Source organism: Echeneis naucrates, chromosome 15, assembly GCF_900963305.1.
Source record: "Echeneis naucrates chromosome 15, fEcheNa1.1, whole genome shotgun sequence".
NCBI classification, from domain to species: domain Eukaryota; kingdom Metazoa; phylum Chordata; class Actinopteri; order Carangiformes; family Echeneidae; genus Echeneis; species Echeneis naucrates.
The window spans coordinates 14643057-14661592 of NC_042525.1; the positions used below are offsets into that span (position 1 = coordinate 14643057).

The window sequence follows — 18536 nt, forward strand, 5'->3', positions numbered from 1 at the left end:
GATCTGCATATTCCTGTACTAGTAATATACAAAGGATGAAAGTAAGAAAGAGGGATGATGACTGGTTGAATTCAGCTTTTTGCATTTGATTTGAGCTTTTTTTAATGCTACTGTTTGGATGAGCGATGGGATCTCTACGATTTTAGGATGTTTGTGTTCGATTTTGTGCTGAAAACTGCAGCCAGACGAGTTTACCAACAGAAAAAAAAAGCTTTTTAGACATTATCAGTGCTTACTTGTATCCATGCTGACAAACGGCTGTTCAAGCTGCTCAGCTGTTTGTCTAGACTGAAACCTTTTCTTGAAATGGTATGTGCTCGGCCATGGAGTCCAGAGGACGGACCGCAGCACAAGCCATTCGTAGTTTTATCTTCTCCGGGGAAACATCTCATCACCTACCTAACGTCCAGTTAGCACGTTAGCATGTTGTGCTACAGCAGAGACATGCTGCCTGCTAAAAATCAACATATGGATACTCTCTGTAGCAAATTAGCATGTAGGCGTTAGCATTGTACAACTAACATTATTAGCATGGAATCCAAGATGGAGGACACTCTTTTATCCATATGTCTATATTTATACATGTGTGTGCATATAGCCTACAGGGTGTTGAATACTTTGACACATAGTGTTCATTTGAGCCGACGGCCACTTTGCAGTGACAGTGTGTGTAACTTCCTAAAGTCAGGTTGTGACGGCGGACGTGATGTCCGTTACCGTTTTATTCCGTGTGAGTGTGATGTCAAACACAGAAGTCCATTCATGACGAGGCTTCCCCTGCTGCACCACAGAGGGAAGGACCGGCATGGTGGGTGTGACCCAAAAAAAAAAAAAAAAAACCAAACCGTATTAGAGTGCAAGTGTGAGCGGTGTCAGTATGAATGGCGGAGCTGCGGAGGAGCGCTCCGGCGGCAGTCAGGGCGCTCAGGCGGCCGAAGGGACGCCGAGGAGCCGCTCACACTGCACACAGCTAGCAGTCAGAGACAGCGGAAGGTCAGGTCATACCGGTACAGTGTGCCAAGTTAGAAGAAGAAGAAGAAGAAGAAAGAAACTTAAAAAAATAATAATAATAAGAATGAGAAACTAGGAGCTGCAGAGTGTGTGCCCTGATGTCTGTGGTAAGTCTTTATTTATTTTTTCTAACGCCACTGAATTGAAGTTGACCGTGAATGAAAACTCTTTAAGTTCTCTACCTCACAGCTGTGCTGCCTTCAAAGTCCCAAATGAGGAAGCAGGTTCTCGATCAAGCTCTGCAGGCTGACTTTTTTTTTGTGCAACATCAGAGCGACATTTGAAAACGTATTATTTCTTTTAAAAGAACAGAAGTTTTCGCAGTCTTCTCGCTTAAAAAAAAAAAAAAGTTCAGAAGTTTGACGGTCGTGCAGCACACTCAGGCGTAATGGGCGGATTGTGCAAAGATAAAAGGAAGTATGCGGTATCAGACAGAGATAGTAACCAGCCTTCCTCTTCCTTTTCTACTTTTTTTATTTTAAACCTGCTGAATGACTTGACCTGAAACGTTTTTTTTTTTTAAACTTAGTGCAACATTGTGGACTTTTTCCTACGGTGCGCTGCAGATACAGGAACTGCGCCCGGATTTGATCACCTCCATCCCGCAGAAAACATTCATGCGACTTTGACAGTCTGATCCTTATCATGTGTGAGCTTTAGCAGCTGAGCGTCACCTCCTTGAAAGAGTCTGAACAGAAAACGGCGGGCGTCGCCGCAGCCGCTCCGCTGGAGGCGAGCTGCTGCGCACGGGGAAGTCAATGGGAGATGCGGCGTTCAGGTGCAGTCGAAAACGAGGTGTTCAAGATCGCAATTGTCTGTGCCGTTCACTGAAGGTCGAGCTGGGACGTGACACATTTCTAGCCGTTGGCTTCAAAGGTCTATCTGCACTGCAAAGTCTGATTCTGAAGTGTTAATAAAGATTCAGATACATTACAGTGTTTGATCCAAGAGACTATATTTGGTGCGCTCAGCAGAGACAGTCTATATTTGGCCTCATTGCATTCAAACCAAACAAGGTCATCTCAATGCAGGTGTTTTATTTCTATATTTTGGTTCATTCCGCACATTGGAAGTAGAAGTTAAAAAAGAAATAAATAAATAAAAGGGAAGTATCTTTTTGTGGAGCTTTCATATTCATTTCACTGTCTCTGTTAACAGGCTTCCACCAGTAGTTGGTCATTATCTGCTGATCCAGTCTCTGAGATGTGGTTATGAATTCAGGAAATCTCATGGGATTTGGGCGCCTCTTTGCATTACCGCAGTTGAGGCCTTGCTGTGGAAAAGGGTTTGACTTAACAGATCTGATCATGAGAAACCTGAGCTGGTTCTGAAAGCTCAGGGGATCATTCATTTCATTTTAGGTTTTAGTTTTAGTTTTTTTTTTTTTTTTAACCCTTTTTTTTTGTAGTTTTGGGGTGATTTAAAGAATTTATTTTTTTTTGTAGTATTAATTCCCCTTTGAGTTGTTGTTGTTCTCTCATAATTAACCATTTGGATATAATTTCAGCAGTCTTGTTCTCTTCCCTGCCAACAATTGAGTTCCCCTCTTGCTTTATTTATAATGTACCGCCTTGAATTAAAAAAAAAAAACAAAAAAAAACAAAAAAAAACTTTTTGAGATAACACATTGATTTCCCTGTGTGTCTTTGGTATAAAGACAGCAACTAATTTCCCCATTTTGCTTCCTAGTGACCTCAGATGCACAAACTTCCTCTTGCTGCTTGCACAATTTCGCATCTTCAGCAACTAAATATGGTGCTCAGCAGGAAGAAGTGACACTAGCTCTAATGTTATGTTTTTGGCACTGAGGCAAGATGACAGATAACTATCAGATATGCAAAACACTTGTAAACTTTCAAAATGTACTCCAGCTTTGCTGAGAGTTTGCAACCAGCCAACTGATACCTGTATAGATATTCCAGTTGTGGATATTGTAGTCTGTACTTATTGAAGTAATAGATGAATGAATGAATAAATATATAATAGGTCTTAAATATATGTCTCATAATAATGCCGCTACAATACTACTCCTTCAATCATGTGCAGATGGTATATAGATTTGTTGCGCTTGTGCAATACCACTAGGGGCCAGTGTTAGTCCAAAACTTTGTTAATCCTCAATTAACTTTAAAAACTTGAGCAACTGGTATAGCAATCACAAAGTGAGCTTCACTAATAGTGACTCTGGGTTAAGAATAGGTTTACCAATGCTGACTCTGTTTCCAGTTTCATGTGTCCCGATAACAAATGACAATGATATCCAAATTCTCGTATGCATAAAAGTTCACCTACCAGCATTTTCCCTTATTCAACTAACAAATTTCGCTTCTCAGGACAGTGTCTGAATGTCCAGACTGTGCTTCATAGTCAGCGCTACCACTAAGCCTACTATAATCAGTATTTTATCATCTGTTGCACCATTTTAATCAATGCTTTTATTATTCCAATGCAAAAGCAATCTTTGAGGTTTATGATCCAGATCGGTTGCGTCATGCTTTATAGCAACACCAGCAGTTACTCTTTGCAACTATAGTAGATTAACATAGCAACTGAAAGTCCAAATGAAATTAAATGTGCTACACAGATCAGGCAGTCAGAATCACAACTCCAAAAGAATTATAGTCTTCAACTTAAGGCTGTTTAAGGCTTAAGGCTGACAAAAATATGACTCCATTAATTTATAATGAAAATGTTGAAATTGTTGGCAGGCCCAAAGGAAATTATGCCATAAGTGTTAAACTGTCAAAGTAAAGGATTTGTTAATGTGGCTTACCACAGAGAATGTGGAAGTAGTGATCCATATTATTCCCCAATTAAAATTCTTCCATTGTGCAATCTTTTTGACTGCAGTTTAATACCGTGACCCCTGCTGTAATTCATTTACCATGGTGAGCTCACACAGTGGCCACATTAGAGAATGCCTTCTTAAGTGTCACTGTGGTAATCAATTTTTCTGTGCTGTGGGTTGTGTTGGCGTATGAAAATGATGTCAAAGCAGGAACTGGCCAATTATGTGTTGCCCTGTGTGCTGTGCCTCTGTTCGAATAGGCTTCAGTTCATTTGAGTCGGTGTGAGTATAAATTCAGTATATCATAACGTAACCCTAACCCTAAGCTGGTTAGCTAGAGCTTTTCCGATCATGCTCAGTGGAGGCTGAGGGAAAGCGCCAAACCAAAGAATCTAGCAAAGTTCTAAAGCAGACAAGAAAAGGGAAGCAGTAGTGTTGTCACTATTTATTTATTCTATATAATTTACAGAAAATGGAAGTGAGAACAAACCAGAAATACAGTCTCTGGAGTTGAGCATTTATTATTTACAGCCTGTAAAAATCACACATACCAGCCTCCACTGCAGCATTATGCTTTTTGGGACTCTTGAACATCTGGAACCAATTAAACAAACACAAACTTTCATTATCTGCATCAATTTAATGCAACAGCAACAAATTGCAAATACAATGACATCATTGTGTTTGATGGTGCAGTCGGCATGTTGCCTTTACACAGCATCACCAAACCAAAGAATTCAAAGATGCTTAAAAAAGAAAAAACAAAACTGCAGAGTAAGATTATGCTAGTGATCCCCCTTTCACATACATGTAGTCCCGTGATTCATAGCTCATCCAAGCTCAGACTCGACAGCCAAAACCTGGACTGGCCAAGTGACCCTTAACAGGCTGACTGGGCCTGCAATCATTCGCCCCAGAAGATGCTTCAAAGCTTCGCCTGTTGCTTGCTCAGACTGTATTCAGTAAATGTGAACAACCTGCCAGCAGATGTCTGCTGAGAGGTTAGAGAGTCCTAACCGCAAATGGCCCATTCAAATGAAACTAAACTTGTGTTTGTGCAACAACAAACACAAATGAGTAGGCAGCTTTTACATCACACACGCTCATGCAGTACTGAAATTAGCTTGAGTCATCTCTGTGTCACATTTGTAATCCTCCAACTCACTCTGAATTATAGAATTTCATTGGTCATCAGTCAGCGATGTTATTGATTTAACACCAGTAAGTCTCAGAGCAGAAAATACCAAATCATTTCAATATCACTCAAAACCCTGGTAGGTGCACCTTCATTGCCTTGCTCTCACTTCAGTTGTGTGAGCATCATGTTCCTTCCTGTCTCCTCTTTTATAACCTTTTGGTTTTGTAAAACCTTTCTCAGCCTGCACTGGACAAATTCACCAAAGTAAAGTTGCTTTTCTCGACATTTTTCTACTCTGGATTTTCCCTCGGAAGCCACTATGTGTCATTTCCTGCAGTAGTAGTTTCACCTGAGTTCTTAAGCTCTCATTATGGTCTGAAAGGAATAGCTTTGACATGGGAAACATATTTATTTGCAGAGATTGCATGTACAGTTGTTTATTTGTTATTGGATCCCTGCTATGATTAAAACCAGCTGCAACAGGTAACCGCAGCAGCTGATATGTTTATAGGGAGATGAAACTTGCCTGTAAAGCCTCATAAGGCCGAGGGCAGCTGCTGACAACGGTCACTGTGTGTGAGCCGTGGTCATATGAGACTATCCCATTATTTATATTAACTGCTAATTATACTGTTGAGCTAAAGCCAGGCTTAGCATAAAATAAAAGCTAGGCCCAGGGGGAGAAGGATAGCATGGCTCCAACTAAAAGTCAAAATCATATTCAATAGTAAAGCACCATGAAATTAGCAAGCAATCACCCAGCAGACTGCAGTCAGTTTTTAATGTGCTTGGGCTTGGGCTAGCTGTTTACTGATTCTTTTCAAATGTTGCACCTCAGTAAAATTAAGATGAATCCAGGAAACATAAGAGCATTACATGCCTTTCTTTCTTTTTTTTTTTTTTTGCCTAATGAAATTCAAGGTTTGCATTTAATCCCACATACTATTACTCCCCTCCCTTCCTGTTGAGATTCTATGCCACTCCCACTCCACCATGAATCCATGAAGCTTTTGGATTCATGTCCGTGCCAGTTTCTTCAGCAGTAAAAGCTACCAGATCACCGATGATCATTCATTCAGAATGCAGTAGTAATTGTACAGTACATACATCTCCAGCATGGATATTAATGCACACACATGCATCACTTGTAGAACGAGGACAGTAGCACTTCCTCATTTGTCACAGTCAAAGCCTCGATTCTGACATAAAAAAAAAAAAAAAAACCCTGTCATCTCAACCCTTTCAACCTTTCAGAAATTGATAATGACAGCCTGCTTTGCAGCTTGACAGGCATAGTGTTACATTTCAAGCTAGACAGTAAGGTGTTGAGCCTGAGAGATGGTGAGAAAAAACAAGAGCCACAAAATTTATATTGAGGGGATTTTTTTTTTTTTTTTAAGGGGAGCATTCTGGTTCAGTGAGGATTTTGCTCAACTGCAAAAAGGACTGTGAAAGAAGGTGTGCCTTTATTTTGTGAGGGTGTTTGTGCAGACAGACTATGAATGTGTACAGTGTGTGTGGATACCTGCTGCTCCTGTGTTCAGCTATTAGCTTTTATCTTTTCCTTTTGAAGCTAAAGTGAAAGTACAGTGGAAGGTCTACTGATTAGCCCAGATTGTTGCCCAGAGCATTCCTGCGTTATCAAAGTGGATTTCAAACCATTAGCTCTGAACGTTTATCAGCTGATAACTTGCACATGTAGTTCACTTGCGTGGCTGTGTTGCATTGCTCCAACCCAAAAGGAGCTGGGAGAAAGAGATGCTTTCATTCCCTTCTGCTTCTTACTGTAGGCTCTGCGCCCTCGCCAAAGAAATCGACCCGCATGTGGGATTTACATCATCAGCTGATCTACGTTTTTCAGTCTGAAGAATTCAGACACAAACCTGTGCCATTCTCATGAGTGCCAAATATGCGAGGAGGAAGTACAACAATGTGCAAGGATGTTCAAAGGTTAAACGTTTTGAAGGCTGCAGTTTAGCTTGTTGTGGAGTTGTTCTCCGGCAGCAGAGGTCTGGTCTCTGCAGAGCGGTTGGATGGTGAGACCATCGGGAACAAATCTGTTTTCACCTTCAGTCTGGAGGTAGAAACAGTAGTGACTTCAGCAACAGTGGCTGTGGTCATGCTTATTCCTTCATATGAAACATAGAAAGAAAACCTGCCTATGAATCGACAAGGGCTAGGTAGATTTTGTTGGTTGACCACACTGGTTTACAGTTAAATTTATTGGTTCGCATTAAGACGTGCCCTCAGGGTGTAGCTGGGAGGATGTGAGACAGTTCATATGTGACACTAAGGCGTCTATGCAAGAACCGTGAGACACAGAGAAATTTATTGGTAAGTAACGGCTGCCACAAGTGCACTATACACTACAGTGGGGTTTTTAGTCACAGCTACTGGTTTCCAGTAAAGATGTGCACCCAGTGGCTTTACAGCAAAGGAAGTGGTGGTGGTGGAGTCTGAAACTCTCTTCATAAAAATAGGTTTTCATGCAGCATTTGATTATCTTTTCATGCAAAATGATTGTTGCCTCACATGCATTTACATATCTGCTTTTTTTTTTTTCTTTTTTCTTTTTTTAAATTGCGCTGTTGCTACAGGAACTTCCTCTGTGTATACAGTGAAAGAAAGGGTCAAAGGTCAAAGCCAACAATGAACTGCAATGAAAATGACTAATGTAACATTCATCATGTTCATTGTGTTGACTACTTGATTATGCAATTTTTTATTATTATTATTTTCTTCAAAGTAGCGTTAACATAATGTTTTCATGTGGCAGAAGTCACAAGAAGTAACCGAACAGTGAATCAGGCAGCTCTAAGCTGTCGATCATCTTCAATGTATGCTTTTTGATTCAGTGTAGTTTTTCATTCATTTTAGCATGTGATTAGATTTGGAGAAAGTTTCACCACACACCTGCTGTACGCAGACCTGTATCGCCACTCAGTGGAAAGCCAAAGGCATTACACATTGAACAGAGAGCCTTTTCTGCCCAACGACCATCTGCACAATGTCTTTAGCTGCTCAAGCAAAAAAAAAAAATTAAGTAACAGACCTGATGTTAATAATCTAGATTTTCAATAGCATTACAATTTCAAACAAGCTGATAGAAGCCTAAAAGGGAATAAATATAAATAAATGAGCAGAAGTGAGCAGTCATACTATCGATGGAAGTTGATGGTTCACTGCACACAAATTTGTTGGATGAGTCAAATAATTGATCATTTGGTCCACAGAAAAGATCACATCACCTTTAGGCTTTGGGTTGTTTCCCCAGGTTCCACCATGTTAATAATATAATTAATTAATTCACTAATCAATCGTGAGATTGATGAGAGATCAATCAGAGAAATCAGAGAAGAAAATGAGGAGTTCTTGCAGCTCCTCTCTCCTTACCACAGGTTTTTTTCATATTCAGCCTCAGAGCTAAAGGTTAGGTCTGCCTCCATCTGCTGTTTGAGTTAGAAAGCTGCAGAAACTGAAACCTTTCCTCAACCCTTAAATGACTCCTCTAAGTAAAGTTTAAATAAAAGGCTTTCATTACTTTTAACCACAGGTTAAATTTCTCCAGCTTTATTGAATTTGAGAAAGGCAAGCATGTTTTCTTCCTAGCTTATTATTTTAATTTATCTAGTAGTATCATTCAGATAAACATGGCTACTAAAGGAGAAGAAATGCTCCACATGTAATATTGGGACATCATATTGACAGCCCTGGTCCCTGTCTGACTTCAGGTTAAAGCAGCTGCACGGTGTGTCTTTGTGTGCAGTGGTTCTACATGACATGGTGTGATAGCCCGAGTGAATGTCCAGCACTGTGTGCAGCAAAGTAGTAAAATCTACACTCAGCCAGACATTGCTGTAATTTGGACCCAAGAGTGTTTAAATGTACCAAAAAAAAAAAAAGTGTTTTCTGCACCGGATGTGCCACTTTAGAAGAAAATGCAAATATATCTGGTATTGCTGAAATCGTATGTTACTGTGAACATCTTTAAAGCCGATGAAATAGTGAGCAGATAAAGAAGACCCCTGTCCTCTCTGTGCTGCCAGAGGAGGGCGGTGTTTTCCACATCATCCATGACAGAATTGAGGCTCAGCCTGTTCGTGCCCTGCAGCATTGCCACCATCAATGGACTCTTTCAACCTCTGTCATTTCCAATAAATGAAAGAGAACATGTGAATCCCCACCCCCTTTGGGAAATGAGAAGCATTGATTGGCTGGTGGGGGTTAGCTGGCAGTATTGATTGGCACACTTTAACAGCAACAGTGGGGATGAGTAGTGAGAAGCAGTCAGGTTTTGGTTCACACAGTGGATCAGCGCAGTGACGGCAGAGGCAGCTGTGCATTAGGATGAATTACTGTGTGCGCGCATGTATGCGTGTGTCTACATTACAAGCCCAAATCTAATACTTGATCAATAGTTTGCTAATGCGAACGATATTAATAATCTTTATTTATAGAGCACTTTTCAAAACAAACTAAACGTTAAACACTGCACTGGCTTAGTGCATAAAACCATAATTATAGAGTAAAATTGAAAATAAGATCCTGTGAAATATATAAAAGTTTACTTAAAATCAGCAAAGCCACGCTGATAAAAGTATGTCTTCAGAAGAGACCTGACGGAGAGTAGAGATACATTGAAAATAGGCCATTTGTTGTCAACGTCAGTCCATGTTTTTAATCTCTGGATACTCTTTGACTGATTAAAAGTTAAACGGTTAAAAGCATGTGACATTATCAGATGACTTTGTTTGTCTGACCAACAGTCCCCAAATGTGCCATATTTTATTCACTCTACGGAAAACAAATAAAGGAGAGAAATCTCACCACAGCATTTTTTTGATATTTAGAATTGTCTGGTTCCTATCCACCTCGCTCCCACTTTAATGTGATCCGTATTGGCGCTCATATGAATTCAGTAACTTAAGAGTTCTCAGGGAGACTGAGTCACTGCTGGAGCCTCAGCAGAGACAAAGACATCCCACCTGCAGCATCGAGCACGGTGGTCTCACTCCGGCATTAATCGCAGTGGAAGCAGACACATTTTCTCTGTTTCCGTCACACACGTTCAATCCACAAGACCACACACATAGAAACTCCCACACTGATGCAAAGGCTCATAAGACATCACATTCATTACCACACAGACGCAGGATAACACACTTTATTCTTTGGGGAAAAGTGCCTCAGCTGTCCAGCCAGAAACACAATAGTGTCTTAGTCTATCACCTGGAAACTGACGGTGTTTAGACTCCCCAGGAGGTGAGTCAGATCCTCAGCTCCCTCTGACTCATGACCCAGACCCAGACTGGATTCTCCCAAACTGGATGCAGAATGAGGATAAAATTACGATGTGGGGGAGACAGGGGAATCATTTTGCAGGACCAGCCAAAGTAAGATAGATGCTACACTGCAGTATATGTTTGAGGCAATGATTAGTTTAGTTATCGGTATTGCTTAGTAAAAAATAATTGTTCTGTTGCCGAGAGACCACAGTTCCTCTTTGATGATGCTCTTTTCCTGTGTTTTGCGTCTCTATGATTTTAGGCAGTTCCACTTTTCATATTACCGATTTTTTTTTTTTTTTTTTTTTTTTGTATAGTTTTCAACTCATGTAACAGCTGTTCAGCCTTAGTGTTATAAACTCACATTATGAAAATGATGGCTTTCGATTTCTGTAAAGCGACGACGCACATATCATTCTATGTCTCACTTTAGGCGCCTTTGTAGCTGACAGCTTTAAGCACTACATTCTCTGTTACACAGCCCAGTATTCTCAAAAATACACTCGCCTTGCACCATATAATTTACATAAAGTCCTAATGTTTTGTGTTAATGGCGGAAGCAGAATGTGTTATTTCTAGTCAGTTGGAATGAGTCAATATGCATAATCTAAAATGCTTTTTTTGTGTGTGTGTGTGTGTGGGGGGGGGGGTTGTCTGAAACTTTCAGACATATTCACACAGTTGATTGGGTATTAGGGTATTTAGTGCATATTGTTTTAAGTGTCAATTCAATTTAAATGTGCCGTTGGATGTACATGCAGGACTGTGGCACTAAAAGTTTGTCTCCTGTATGATGAATGATGACAGAAAAAGAGAGATGCAGTTAATACGTGTGTTAGTGCTGGTCCATTCCTACTAATAAAATCTGAGTGTGCCTCCTAAACAGTGTTTCCATGGCAAAACATCACCAGACAAATTGTTCCACTTTACGTCAACACACAGCTACAGCCAGTAACCAGCAGTGGCAAATTCATAGTTTAGAGGACAGAGGTGGAAGCACATGTTGTTTTTAAAAAGTGGAAATGACTGGTGGAGAAAGAGAGGGATGGAAATGTTCTTTTCTGAAGTGTCATTTTCACCCTCAACATAATAAAATCAAGACATTGAGTTTGTTTTTGTTTTTAAGGTTGAGAGAAAAGTCTGAGACTGACAACAAAATGAGAGGATGTATAAGTGTTAAAGTTTACTGGTTTTATAGCACATGAATCAAGATCACTTGGCAATCACTTGGCATGAAAGGAGGCGATGGGCCGTTTGTTCAGATTATCAAGACCTGTGAATATGGAAAGAAAACTTTTAATCAAATAACACTTAAGAGCTGATTATGCTAACAATCCCATTGAGCATCAACACTTGCATCAACACACTGAGATTTAGGCACTTTCTGTTCATTCGTGTTTGAGTAACTGATATAGTCACATCAATACCACCAGTTTATATAAAGCCAGGGACGTTTGCTGCTTTACAAAGTCATTTACGAAGATACTGAGAATGGAGCTAATGTGTTTGACTCCAGTAAATATTGTCATATTTGTCAGATGACTATGAAAACTTTAAAGGAGAGAATCTCTTGCTCTGTGTTTGGTGGGTGAATCATCATGTTTTGCTGATGTAACCTGACAGCCTTGAGAACATAAGCTGCCTTCTCAAAAAGTTTATGTCGCAAGATACAATCAGAAATGCACCGTTTTCTGACAATATCCTGAATTTCCAGCAGCACACAACAGCAGGCAGTTGTTGCTGACAGATGACCAACCACCCATAAATATTGACTTTGTAGGAAAAGTAATTACACAGCCTTTCAAGAAGAAAACTCCTCTAAAGAGCTCTATGTAGGAAACAGATGTATTTTTGATCTTTAATTTTAACCATCATGTGATGCTCAAACCGTCCACATGTCCACACAAACATGTTTTAATGAAAACCAGACCTTTTAGCTCAACAAGCAGGCCTTATCTACCTTAGTTCCTTTCGTTAAAGAAGTGACTTACAAGTGACCTGGTAGAATGTACAAAAACAGACTTGCGTATCAGTTCTGACTCTTTTTCTTTAAGGTTGGTCATCAAGAGCCTTTGCCACATCAGCATCATACAACGTGACCCTTCAATTTAAAATTAGTTATTGTGGAGGGCATTTTTGCTTTGATTACAGCAACGGTGAGAAAGACAGGAAGCTAGGGGAGAGGGGGCGCGACATACAACAAAGAGTTGTGGGTTGGCCTCAGACCTTTGCTATTAATAAATGTTATTCACCTACAATGTATTTATGTACCTGTGCGTTCGTGCGTGCGCATTATATCTTTGGTGCCGAACGTGACATTAGCCTGAACAGCCATTTCACTCTCAGTTGCAGTTCAAAAAAGGCCAGAGGTTTAAAAAAAAACAACAACAAAAAAAAAAAAACAACACTAAAACATATGCAATCAATTCTTCTGCAGAGTACAGTCAGGTCTGATTCTCACACAGGTGCTAAAGATAGATTACTTGTCCTATTCATTCTGATATTATGTGTAATGGTTCTCCTTGACTTATCTGTAGACTTGGTCTCCCACTAACCTCCCACAATCAGCTCTTTGCTGAGCCAGCATTTCACAAAATCTGACTTTCTCTCTTTGTCTGTAAGTGCCTACGTGTCACCCTGTGTAGCGGCTGACAAAACTGGCAAGGAAGAACCTAAAAACACTTAAAAGCTGCCATTCATTAACTCTTCCATGTACTATAGCTGTATTTTAAGCTATGATTGTTGGGACAGGAATGTGTGCCAGCCATTGTCTGTATATATTATCAAATTATACATCGAGAGTCTTTATTGGATGACTGACATTAAATTTTATAGGAGCAGGAGAATGGTCCTTAGAGGCTGAAACATTCTGGCTCTGGTGATCATTGTCTTTGATTATGTCCTCAGATAATCAACCTGCAATAAGAGTCAGTGGCATCCAGCTCTTTGTTTTTCATTTGCAAATCAAAGGCCAGTGTTCTGAAAACTCGCATGTAGCTCATCACTGTCAGTGATGGTTTCTGCCTTGTTTGCAAAGCTGCTCTAAGGTTGAAGGCTAAAGGAGCTGTAGGGTAATGCAAGGTGAGGGTCCTTTACCAGAAACTGAGATATATAGTCTTCAGAGCAGCACTGACACTGCAAAACTGTTATATCCGGTTTACCAGTCATACCCAATAAGCCACTTCGTAGCATCTGGTGCAGTCATCTGTCTGTGTTCCCTGTTTCAGTCACTGATAATGTGACTATGTAAAAAATGCATGAAACGCCTTGCCCACTTCTGTTCCTGCTTCTACTGGTATATGGGGATTTGTATGCATGTGTGTTGGGGAAGCGTGGGAACTGCAGAGGAGGATGTGTATATTTATGAAGTTGGCCCAGAGTTCCCACAGTTTCCTCCGGATAAGGCAAGGATAAGGTGGGAATTCATTTGTATCGCAGTAATCCCAGAGGCACACTCACTTACAGAGGGCCTGCACTGTAAATATAGACCACAGAATAATGGTCAAAACCAGGATTCACTCTTTTTGTCATTGTGCATGAATAGTAGTTCTCGGTTGTGAGGTTCCATCTGACTGTACAGTGTTCTTGAATATCTCATAGAAACAGGGTGATATGGTGTCAGAATGATACAGTTACTTAATTGTGTTATTACTGTTGAGACAAGTTATTTAACCTTTGGCGAGCTGACGAATTCCTAAATGTCATAGAAAGTTCTGGTCAGGCTGAGCGTGCAAATATTTAAAACCTGATTAACAAAAACTAGGCAAAGAAAACGACATAGGAGGAAACCAGCTTAATTTAGCTTAGCATAAAGACATAGCAGGCATAAACAGTCACCTTTAAAATAAACCGCCTATGACCTACAGCTTAATGTTTAAACATGTGGTGGAACCATTTCTCAGTGAATACCATCAAGGTGACATGCAGCTTCCCAACGTCATGTTGCCGCAGTGAAGTCAGACGTGGCCTTTAACGAGTTGAAGCCCAAACCTGCACTGTGTCAGGCAAGCTGCATTAGCTGGAGAAGTTGTTCTGGTGTTTGTCAAGAAATGGTTCAGGGAGGTAACTCCCCATGAAAGACACCACTTATTTACGATGTTTATAACAGATCAGATTAACAGATCAAACAAGACACAGTGTGCTACTTAGTGAAGGCTGAGCCAGCAGTTTCCCCTGCTGTCAGTCTTTTTTAGAAAAGTCCATCTCAGTACTTAAAAGCTGTAATCGGCTTTAATCAAATAACGTCAAAATAAAAACCGCATCTGTTTTTCTGAAGGGCAGCTCTAAACCTGTTGTCCACGACGAGTTCAGTATTTATTCTATACCTATACTTGCTTTCAGTTTAAAGTCTGTTTTTTACCAGAAAGCAGCCACTGTTGCTGCATGTTTCAGCATAATAATAGTTGTTTTCAACACAAACAGCAGAGAGTTATAAGGTTAGATAGCATGGTCTACCATATGCTACCGGTTATGCCAAACAGAGGAAGCCCAAACTTGTCCCCTGAGTGTACTGAACCAAGCAAATACTGCAAGTGTTACATATTCTCAATTTAATGCTCAGCTGTAACATTCGTGTGGATCTTCTGATTTAATTCCTGGAGATAAAGGAAATGAGAATTCTGAACCACTTCATTTCCCCAGCAGCATATAGTCAGGATGTGAAGGATGGCGATTAAGTAACTCTTCCCTGGATGATTCAATTTTAAGAGAGCAAGCCCCTGGGAACTGTGGGAAAATGGGAAAACTGTTTTCTTTCTTTTTCTTTTTTTCAATTTAGCACATATTTGCCTTTTCTCACAACACACACATTGAGTTCAGTTCATGGAAGGACATCTCAGACTTTTCTTTATACGCACACGCTCACATGCAAAAAAAAAGAAAAACCCAAAAACAAACAAGAATTTCCCAATTAAGATAAAGTATTTCTTTTCTGTGTGTGTGTGTGTGTGTGTGTGTGTGTGTGTGTGTGTGTGCGTGCGTGTGTGTGCGTGCGTGCGTGCGTGTGTGTGTGTGTGTGTGTGTAATGGTGCTTGCCTCAGTACTTGGCCAGTCATTAGAAGAGCTTTTTCAGAGCATGGAGGAAGTGGTGGTTACCGATGACTCAGCCATGCATTTCATTCTTTCTCTCCCCAGTCTCCCTCTCTGCACTCTCCTTACTCTCATCTGCTTTTCTAGACACATTCTATTCATTACTCTTTCCTCTTTTCTATTATGTCTTTTTTGTTTCTATTCCCTCATTCTCTGTCCCTGATTTTTTTTCCCTCTCCTGATTCAGCTTGACCTTTGAAGGTGTCTATGGCAGAGTGTTGTGTGTCTGTGGGTCTGTGTGAGTGGGACACTCAGAAATGTGTGTGGGAAGATAACTGGCTTCCCTTCCAGTGATTAAAACATTCCTTGTCTCTTCTTTTTCCTCTCTCAGTCTGCCCCTCTTAGTTTTCACTGAAGACTTTCTGGTGAAGAAGAGGATGAAGATTTTGAAGACAAACTGGTAAGTAAAAACGACTGCACATCAGCTTTTTTTTTTTTTCAGCATTGACTGGTATTTATCAAGCTTTGAAGAAATGCAGGTCCTGGAAACTGTCTTCTTTTTGGGTTTTCATACAAGCTTAAGAGCAGGGAGGATTTAAGAGTTCACTGGAAAATATTACAAATGTGTCCAGGACCTTGGTGAATTAAAGTGTGAAAGACTGAACATCTTTTTCAAGTTGTCTGGAGTTCACTTTATTTCTTTAAAATCTTAAAAAGAAAAAAAAAGAATTTTTTTTTTTTTTGTAAATGGATCGTAGATATATCTCAGGATGCGAACAGCACTACTTCATGAGTTCCTGAGCAGCGCTATTTTAAAAGTAGGAAATGTCAAATCTGATGCCATGATAATCACAGGGCGGATAAATTGAACTGTGACGTGTTTTTAGTTTGTTGGCAGTTGTTCAGGTTACAGCAAACATTGGCTATTTTTGGCACTTGGCAAGTATACTTAGTCATGTAATGGTGGTGTGACACACTGACTGCTCCTCTGAAGGCAGCTGTAGTGAAAGTGGAGGTGTGTTATCTCCCTGTGATGTTCAGATGGACCAAGGTGATCGAATGAGGCCGCTTCAATCACTTCCATCAATGTATTGGAATGAGTCTGTCGAGACGTCAGCGGCATTTTCACAATCCGTGCTGACAGACATTGCACAAGATCTGCAAGCAGCGTACTGTGTTCTGTATGGGAGTCTGTCAAAAACACTCACAGTCGACTGCACTCAGGAAGTTTTGCTGAGTGACAGCAGGACAGGGTGAGCTCTATTTCTCCGTGCTCTCATATAGTTTTACATTAACATCTCTGAGATGGATAAATGCATAGAAAACATTTTGTTATGCCAAACTCATATTGTCTCACAGTGCCAACTCGAATTGGCATGGAGGCTCCATTTTGCATTCGCCACATACAGCTGATTGGGTATGTGAGGATGTGACTCTGCTACCTAGCAGAACAGGCATATTTAAGATTTGTGCAGATGATAGGGTGCTGATAATTTTAGATTTTACTTTTTGTTTCCTGTTTGTCTAACTCTTAGCTAGTCAGCATTGCCATGAACTCTTAACTTCGTTGATTAGGGAACGATTTTAGCATTCTTCAAGATGGCACCCAGTTCAACCCAGTGAACTTGCACACTGGCCGCATGAAGTGAACATGTTTGGATATAAATGTTGCTGTGTCTCATGGCTGATGACCAGTGGAATCGTTGCTTTACAGCCCATGGCTTGATAATGACACTGTACTGGGAGTCTTGTTTGCGGGCCCATTGGGTCATGTGAATTGTAGTCTTCTGCAGCCCGACCCTCTTCCGGGGACCCGTGCACATCAGTGAACACATCAGCAGAAACTAGCCTTGATGCCTGAAAACCACATCTTACAGTATTTGCTGCTTTGCAAGTCAGCTTTCTAACTACACAGTTACCTAACTTCAGTATGGGGGATGTGTTTATCTGAACTGGAAAACAAATTTAATTTGAATATAGGTGCAGCACAGCAGCATGGGGCTCAGCATTTTTGCCCCACAACAACAAGGTTGTGGGTTCAGTTCCTGGGCCTTTCTCTGTGGAGTTTGCATGTTCTTTCTATGCCTGCATGGGTTTCCTCCCACCGTCCAAAGACATCAGGTTTGAGATAACTGGAGACTCTAAATTGTCCGTAGGTCTGAGTGTGAGTGGTTGTTCGCCTCTGTGTGTTGGCTCTGTGATGGCCTGTCCAGGGTGTACTCACCCCCCCCCCCCATATGTGATCTGGGATTGGCTGGGATGGATTAGCGGTAGAAGATGAATGAATGAATGAATGAATTTGAATATAACTCCTCAACCACATGCGCTATTGTTTATTTATCCCAAACCGCCAGCTGTACAGCTGCACAGATGTACTGATCACGTGTGTCTGTATCTGTTTCTGTTCAGCTCAGCTCTGACCAGCAAATCCAGGTTTCTCTGTAATATTCTCTCTAGTTTTCAATCACATGTCCGTGCTTGTATTTTCACCTCGACTAACAGCGAGTTTGTGTGTCCATTAACATCTTTCTATTGATGGTATTTTCTACTGCTCCACGTCCAAAATTTGCTTCTGCCTTCACACACCGTATTTGCTCAATCGTCACAATTTTATGCTGTATTTTGATTCGTTGTCCTGCTTAGTCAAAAGAAAAATGTGTCTTCAAAGTCGAGTCAGCCTTGTGATTCTATCACACCAGCTGTGAGCTACAAGTATCGGCTCTCATGGATCAGACCACATCCCGCTTTGAATCTGGGCTTCACTACACTACACATTTAAATTTTTCTTTCTGCATCTTTCACAGTTATGACGTTTGTGGTGACAATATCTGTCCGCACAAACTCCTGCGCAGACAGCAGAGTCGTATGGGGTTGTGTACACTCAGCATCAAGCTTAATTCTTTCTCTCGGCAAGAAGTGTCTCCAGTGGTTCAAAATTGTGCCAGTGCTAATTTGTGGCTCTGTTATGTGTTTTCTTCCCAAGCCCGTCTGCTCCCTTTCCAATAACCACTTTCTGTTGCCTTCAGTCTACCCTGATGACATAGTACTGCTCACATTGGGCATTATAACCTTGGTTGCTTCACAAAAGCTTAAGCCATCATTGAATTTACAAGTCAGTCATCATCGCCCGCTCCCAGCAGGAAACATGCACACTGGCAGAGAAATCAGACAAATTCTCCCTCGCAAAAGCTCGTAATAACATCTGACCTCTCCCCAGAATAAATAACAGTTTAACAGTTCCAACTCAGAGCCTGGCTGAGCAACAGCTAGCCTTAAAATAGCTGCA

The 18536-nt window shown here is 40.8% G+C and overlaps 1 long non-coding RNA gene across 1 annotated transcript in view; it reads left to right on the forward strand.

The window, feature by feature from the left end:
- The first annotated feature begins 861 nt into the window (after nt 1–861).
- The window catches only part of LOC115055887 (uncharacterized), a 59070-nt gene continuing 41395 nt past the window's right edge, over nt 862–18536 (forward strand). The window contains exons 1-2 of the long non-coding RNA XR_003841723.1: nt 862–1118; nt 15642–15710. This is a non-coding gene — a long non-coding RNA (uncharacterized LOC115055887). The remainder of the gene's footprint in view (nt 1119–15641; nt 15711–18536) is intronic.